The 7,970-nt window shown below is 40.1% G+C and overlaps 1 pseudogene; it reads right to left on the bottom strand.

Annotated features, from left to right (window-relative positions):
* Positions 1 to 7,319: 7,319 nt before the first annotated feature.
* Positions 7,320 to 7,664, bottom strand: LOC114622364 (annotated as a pseudogene).
* Positions 7,665 to 7,970: the final 306 nt, after the last annotated feature.

Here is a 7,970-nt window from a genome sequence, read left to right as displayed (position 1 = left end):
AAAAAGCTTCAAGGTCTTCATGTTCTAGCCAGGCTTTAAAGCTTCAATATTGATTCATATAGCAAAAGACTGTGACCTGCCATCCCCAGGACCACCTTTGAGAGTGGTATTTAAAGCAATTAGAAGCTTACATGCTCTTGCTTATACTTGGACTTCCACAAAGGCCAGACTATTCGTCCTTCTGAAAAGTCTCTTCCTGTCTTCAGATCTGAGACCGCTGTTGCTAAAAAGCAAAGCAAAACAGAATGAAAAAACTAATGTGTTCACACCAAGACCACTACCTAGGCAGGTGATGTGTTTACCATTAAGCTGATTTCCTTGATCAAAAGTAATTCTGACTTGGGGAATGGAAGATAAACAGACAAAACACAGACTGTCAGTTTTAGAGAATGGAGATGGAAGGATACAGGGAGAAAAGAAGAGATACTATGCAATGCAATTGTGAATGTTATGCCAGGTTCTTATATATTTATTGCTTAGTTCATTACTAAGCGGGATAATGGATACTGCCAAAATACAAGGGAAGAGAGTAAAGTACAGAGAACCTCAGCGAGCTAGCACAGGGCAGGTAAAATGTGCATGCGTGCCTGCTGGGTGCAGAGACTTTGTGTAGAATCATTTGCACCTGGAGTTTAAGTTTCACAGCAACCAAAGTAAAGATAAAATATGACAATTATCTGAATTAACTCCACGAGGCTGTGACATCCAGTCACGGAGAAGTAAGTCTGGCTTTGATCCTAATCTCATGTCCGCTTTCCCTCGAAGATCTTGTAACAAGAATGTTTGTGATGTGGGTGACAGTAGTGAGCAGCTTGCGGAGAGCCTGGCGGTGTTCGGGGGTAGAGCTGAGGTGTGTTTATTTACAGGAGAGCTGTCTAGCCAAGCTCAGACTTGCAGTCAGCTCTGGGAACACAAAGAATCATAGCTGATGCTCAGTTGAGCTAAGTCATCTAAGCTTTTTTTTTTTTCACCTTCGGCAGAAACGCTGGCCCCACTGGAATAAAGGCCATCACTGTAGCCCAAGAATGCATGTCTGGCACACATGCAGGGACATGCTTTCTAATAGCCAAAGACTGCTTTTATCTCCATACACTTAGCACCAAGTGGAAAGGGATTGATGATGATATTTACGAAGACTTTAATCAGAGACCACAAGAGTCAAAAACATCTTTAAAACTTGAACAGAGAAAAGGGGACAAATTAAGAGGGCCAAGACTCTAGATGCATGACAGAGCCTCTGGAGAAGAGCTTAATACTCATTATACAACTGACAAAAAAAATCCTTATAACAAAATGATAAAAATGTGCTATTTGATGATGTAGTGTGACTGGGGAATGTGTTTTCCTCGTTGTTCACTGAGTGGTGCAAACTGCACTTTCCTTTCCTGGAGACTGTATCCCCAGTAAATTTCTTCCTCAAAAGATGAAGTTCTGGCTGTTGATACAGTTTAGTCTTTCATGTGCTTGTTGCACAAGAATGCCCAGAATCTGTGTATAAAATCTTGGGAGTCCATGTTCCTGTTTGTAATACTAGCTCTATGGCGTGAAAATAGGAGTGTTTTCAGGGTTCATTGGCCACTAAGATAGCTTGTCTCATAAAACCTCATAGCACCTAAGGAATGACAGAAGACATCCACATGTGTACACATATACATTCATATACATATACATGTACACACATGTATAAACACAATTTGTACATGCATATATATACATATGCACATATGTACATATACATACACACATATGTACATATACATGCATATACATATGCACACATGCATGTATCCACATACATGTATGTACACTCGAACGCACACACACACACACACACACACCACATTTTAAAATACAGAACAAGCCCCCAGTCACCCGTGTTTTGCATTTTTTTCACATCCTTTGATCCAGGTGTCCTTCCAATCGGTGTGCTCTGTGTTTTTGTTTCTTGTATGCTATGTTGGCTGTAACTTCAAAAACAATGTTGAATTGTGTGGATGGTAATGAGCCTGATTGTGTGTGCCTGATTTTAATAGGAATTCTTCTGAGAATTACAGTAATGAGGACACTTAAATCCAGTTGGAAATACTTTCTGTCTATCAGAATAAGACATCACTCTCATGCATTGAGTGTAGTGACATCTCTTGCTATCTGGAAATTATTTTATATTTTAAAATTAATATTATTATCACTCAAGAAAGTGAGGTGGGTTTTTTTTCTTTTGTTCCTTAGATGGATTATACGTATCAGTTGGGAAATGGGCACTAATGTTTGCAGCATAAGAGCATTTTCGTAATCGTGCAATGGTGGATGTGGAGGAGGGTGTGGATGTGGCGCTGTGCATAGATACACTCATGTAGGTGTCCCCTTGAAAGATGTAGCAACCTTCATATTAACAGCTCTGGACCATATTAGATGATACCATAGTCTCTGTGGCTTCAACAAGAAATGGTCTTGCTACTCTTCTGAGAATGGAATCGAGAGCAGGAAACAGACAGACTTCATTCTCCTGAGGTGTCTCTTCCCAGCTTCAGAATAAGGCCTAGCCCCTCCCATCTCATCCTTCCTGCCTCGAGTCTAGTCTGGGTCACTTGTTTTTCTCTAGTCTCACAGTGAAATGTTGGAGCCATTATTTTTACAAGCATTCCTGCTTCCTTCTATGCCTATTTTAACAGAATCCAGAAGGAAGCCCCTGGAGAAGAAGAGGAAGCATGGTCAGACTAGAGGTTTGCTTAGTGTCTGAAAACAACAAGTCTGCAGTTTAACGGATCTTCCTAGTGGTCACTGTGCTCTGGCCTGGGGTTGGGCCTTCTACAGTGTGAAAATATACTTTTTTATTATTGTTTCTGGCCACATTCTTCTCTCTCTACCACCATATAATGCCTCTTTCTCCTCTATTTAATCACCTCCTAATTATTTCCTTGGTTTTGTGGTAAAAGTTGCAACTTTGCAATGTCTGTCATGTTTTATTTGATTACAGGATATCTATCTTCTTCCTTAACTGAGATGATTCAAAGAACCCAGAAGTGATCTTACCATATCAGCTTTCACATCGCCAGCACCTGGTACCTAACGCCTGGAATATTCAAAATTATCCATTTAATAAATGGAATGCATGACAACCACATGGAAATAAATAATGGAGCATGTTTGATGTTTGATAAAGAAAAAAGTATATTTCTAAGGAAATCACTAAGCCTTTTAGAATTTCATGAATGCCCCCCCCGAGATCAAATTAGATTGAAAATTAATTTCTTCTGCAAAGAAATTCTTCCAAAACCCTTAACATATATAAAGGTAATAAATTATATTTATCTTTCAACATCCCAATTCAAAACGCTCACCTCCCCAAAGCCTTCTTCAACATGTTCTGCTCTTCTGCTGTGAATGCTAATGAAGGATTCTCTTCTTATCTTTCTCCACATCCAGGAACTCCATAAGGGCACACTCCTTTCTTTTGTACACTGTATAGTATTTTGTGTATATTAAATAATCATTAAACCTCTAATGAATAAATAAGTATGTGCAGGGTGATTCATTACAGAAGACAAAATCATCAGCCAATGTGAATGCTGATCCAGACAGCAGAACAGAGCTTAATGCTGCAGAATGTGAGAAAGGAAAAAAGAGAATACAGAGTCACCATAGTAAAGACCTAATGCTCTTACCTAGGGAGTCTTCTAATCTATTGTCACTACATATTAAACAACATTAAGCCCCACAGTGTCCTGATTTCAGTATGTCTTAGGTTCATACTCAGCTCCACATTAACAACTGAAACCCCATACAGCAAAAATCTCTAAGATATTTTAGCAGATTCAGTGTCCCTGCCTTATGACTCATGTGTATTTACTGGAAATTTGGCATACTGTTGGTAACTACTGCTTATTTTTAATTGTGGTGTACGGATGCTTGTTCCTGTAGGAGGAGCCAGGCCTTGCTGTCTCTGTTCTACAGAGAGATCAACGGGATACACCGAGTGATCATTAACATAATATTTCCATTAATTTACATTTTCATATAATCCTATTAATTTTACATAAGAAGTAGCCGTAATCCGAAAGGCAATAAAATATAATCTTGTGGTCCATAAAGAATGATAGCTACTATAAGAAACTGAGTAAGATAAGAAATTGGTGAGAACAACGAATGTAGAGATGACTGTCAGACAGAGGTGATTGCTCCCTGCTCTTTAAGGACAGTTATTTATAAAACAGCCCTGTGTGTACTTTTCTTTTTTGATACCCATAGCAGAGTTTTAAATGAACAGACCAGAAATGTTACCAATCTAAGAAAGAGTGTTCTAGAAGGTTGGCTGCATCCCAGGTCCAGGAGGCAGTGAGATGGGATTCCATGTTGGAATGATCCCCAGAGCTGACATTTCTCTTAGTTGTTCTATGTGGTGAGCCCTTAGTTATGTGACAAAAGTTGAAAGATAAGTATGGAGATAATAATATCCTCTCTGGACATACCATCATGAACAGAAATTGCTGCGGTCACCTAGAATACATGGCTTGGTAGTCATGGCAACAAAGTAAGTAGAACCATGCTGTAGTTGTTAGAGTTCATGGTCATGCAAATGTTTATCTTTCCTACATAAGGATTGTGAATGCCATTGGATCTTTATCTGAGATTCCACCCGTCCTGCAGTTTCACATGGCTCAGGAAGGGCTGAAGCCTACAACAGATGCGAGGTGAACTAAGATGGGGCTCTGTGACTCAGTTTTCATGAAGTAGCCAGGTAAGAGTAGAGAATCTTTTGGTGGTGCACATATTTTGAGTCTCCTATGTTCCTGTCAGTAAAAGTCTAATAAATGTATTGGTTCACTAGGTGGTACTATTACTTAGGTCCGTGTGTAGAGTACGGTCTGAGAGGAGTGTGTGGTGTTTCATGGCAACTAGGACAGTGCTTCAATAAGGACAATGTTTTGTATTAGAGGCATTAGAGACATTGTAGCATTCCTGGCCTTCCTCCTTCCTTGTTTCCTCCCTCCTGCTCAGGAACTGGAAACCTTGCTCTTCTCTCATCAGATGCATTGCCAGAAGTTAAGATGGCTAGCTGCTTACTTATTATTCAATTAAATTTATTATTAAATTAAAGGTGGACACTTTCTGGAAACTTGCATTTGAAGGAAGTTTTCTTGTTTTGTTTTGCTATATGGGATATGCTATGAACTTGTACTTTATATTTGAGCAAGCGCTAAGGTAAGTGCTGTGCCTTCCGATGTCAGTCTAGCCTGCTGAAGAGTTTGCAGGACTCTAGTCAAAGTATCCTTTGTATTCCTAGGGGTGGAGATAACATGTAAGAAAGGGTGATTTTGTAATGTTTATCTATTTATTTTGTGTGTGTCTGTATCAGTGTAGCCATGCCTATGTAAATCAGAGGGTGATTTGTAGGATTAAGTCTTTCCTTTAACCATGTGGGTTTTAGTTTTAAACTCAGATCATCAAAATTGGTAGCAAGGGCCTTCACTCACTGAACCATCTGCTGGCCTGGCATCACTGAGATTAGCTGAAAACGTAATCCAGAAACCTAGCTCTGGGTTTGGAATTTAAATTCCTGTGTGAACCAAAGTGTTAGACATCGAGCATGAATTCCTGTGTAGAAAAGAGAGTTGAGTAAACAATGCAAGCTAACCAATCCCCACTCATTGAGTCTGAGGTACCATACTTTCTCCAGCAAACTGTCATTTAAGTTCAATGCAAATATCTTGAAAGCCCACCTTGCCACTTATAAAGAATCTAGTAATATTAAAAAAAAAAAAAGACAAACTGGTAACTTGGAAATGCTTGCCCAGTACTTTTCCAGCAAAGGGTGAGGAAGGGTTAACTCTGCAGTCAGGACATGGGAGTTGTGCAGGTAAATGTTTTCAGTGTACATCATAAATTCTCAATATCTTAATGGCCCATCCAATTTCCAGTCCTTCCACCGAACCCACAGAACCCACTCCTGAGCTGTGCAGGGTTTCAAGAGATTACATAACATACTCCAAATCTCCAGGTAGAAATACAGCTGAGGGGACTCAGACTACTGTCTCTTCAAGTCTAAACTTTACTTTCTAATTTGATCTTTGAAAATATTCACAAGCACTACCTAAGAATTAGAAGCTCAAAGTAGACTTAAAGTAAACATAAATCCTGAATCTTTTGTCTTACATTTTGTGTTAAGGAGATGGTAAGTTGACTAGAAAGGAAGTCTAGATCCAGCCTTCACTTTCCCCAACATTGCCGGTTTTCTGGTTTCTCCTTGGTCTTCAGATTTTCCCTTGTTCTTCTTACATTGTCTGTCTACTCATACCCTCCACCTGAGAATCTCTGAGGAGTTTTCTATCTAGACTACAGGAGATAATATTAATCAAGAGATCTGTGCCATCAAAAGATGAGCTGGTGACAGGAGACACTTAGCAGCCAGTAGAAGATATCCATCAAGTATGGAAGACTCTGCTTCACTGAAAGTAGTGTGTGCTCCAACCCCAGCTCATATAGAATAGATAATATAGTCCCTAGACTATGTCATAGATACCCTCAGAGTCTCAACTTCCATATCTGTATCATGGAGCTGCTAAAGCCCACCTCATGTAGGTGTGGTGAGTAACACCTCCATTTATAAATAAAACTGATTGTGCTTTTAATTAATTAAAGAAATGTGTTAAAGACAAATGACAATGTTGTCTTATTTTTTGTTTCAGTGCACACATTTAACCAATTTATTTTTAAGTGTGTGTGTGTGTGTGTGTGTGTGTGTGTGCATATGAATGCAGTGCCTGTGGAGGCCATAACAGGATACCAGATACCACTGGAGCTGTAGTTACAGAAGGCCCTGAGGCTCCTGGTATAGGTTATGGGAGTTAAACGCAGGTCCTCTTCAGGAGTAGCACACACTTTCAACTGTCATTTAAGTACAGGGTAAATATCTTGAAAGTCCACTTTGCCACTTATAAAAACCCAGTACTATCAGAAAAGATGAACTGGCTAATTTGGAAATGCTTGCCCAGCACTTTTCCAGCAAAGGGTAGGGGTTAACTCTGCAATCAGGACACAGGAGTTGTGCAGGGAAAAATTTTCAGTGTACATCATAAATTCTCAATCTCTTACCATTTGCTTACTTGGCTTCCCTTTTTTTTTCTGGCTCTTTAAATGTTTTAATGATGACATGCAGATATTCACATCAGAATACACAGTAGGGATCCAAGAATATCTTGAAGGACCTAACAAAGTTAAAACTCATGTCAGGCCAAAAAAAAAAAAACTCATGTCAGAACCAAACACTGGCCAGCCACAGCCTGTGTCCAGGTGGGACTCACAATGACTGGAAACTGGCTTTACTTCTTCGAACCCTGGTCTAGTTCCAGGACCTCCATGCCTTCCTCCAGCTTGAGCACGCCTCTTTCCTGGCGCAGGCGGTACCTCTCAGCCATGGACTGAAGCATCCATTTAGTCCGAAACTTCTTTTCTTCAGAGCCATAAATTAAGGTCTCGGTAAGATCAGAAGATTCCAGAGTCTTGAGCTCAAACATGACCCGGCCCACCTGCTCGAAGTGAGGCATTCGAGAGCCCTGTGGGCCGAACAGAGCGTTTAGCACCAGCTTGTTGACTTCTGGCTTTTCCAGGTCTGTAGGAACTTTCACCCATGGGGGGATATCTTTACGAGTCACATGAGTTTTCATCTTAATTCCTGACAAGGAACCTGTTTCCAGGGAAGACTAGGTCAGGTTTAACCTCGATGGCCCACAGCTCCTCTGGCTTCCCTTTTCTTTACCCCTCACTGTGCAGTGATGTTACATCTAAAAAACAAGTTATAAAATAGTGATAATTATAAAATTAGTTATAAAATAGTGATAGGGCCATCCACATGTTATCCATGTAGCACACTCACCTTGTGTGGAAATTTTAATCCGTGATAAAAGTAAAAATATCCCATGTGTGGCTTTATCAGGGTGACCAGCAGGCCAGCCTAGAGCAGTGTGCATTGG

The sequence above is a fragment of the Grammomys surdaster genome, unplaced genomic scaffold (genome assembly GCF_004785775.1).
Source record: "Grammomys surdaster isolate TR1022 unplaced genomic scaffold, NIH_TR_1.0 188, whole genome shotgun sequence".
NCBI classification, from domain to species: Eukaryota; Metazoa; Chordata; class Mammalia; order Rodentia; family Muridae; genus Grammomys; species Grammomys surdaster.
This window is presented reverse-complemented; position numbering and strand designations above follow the sequence as displayed.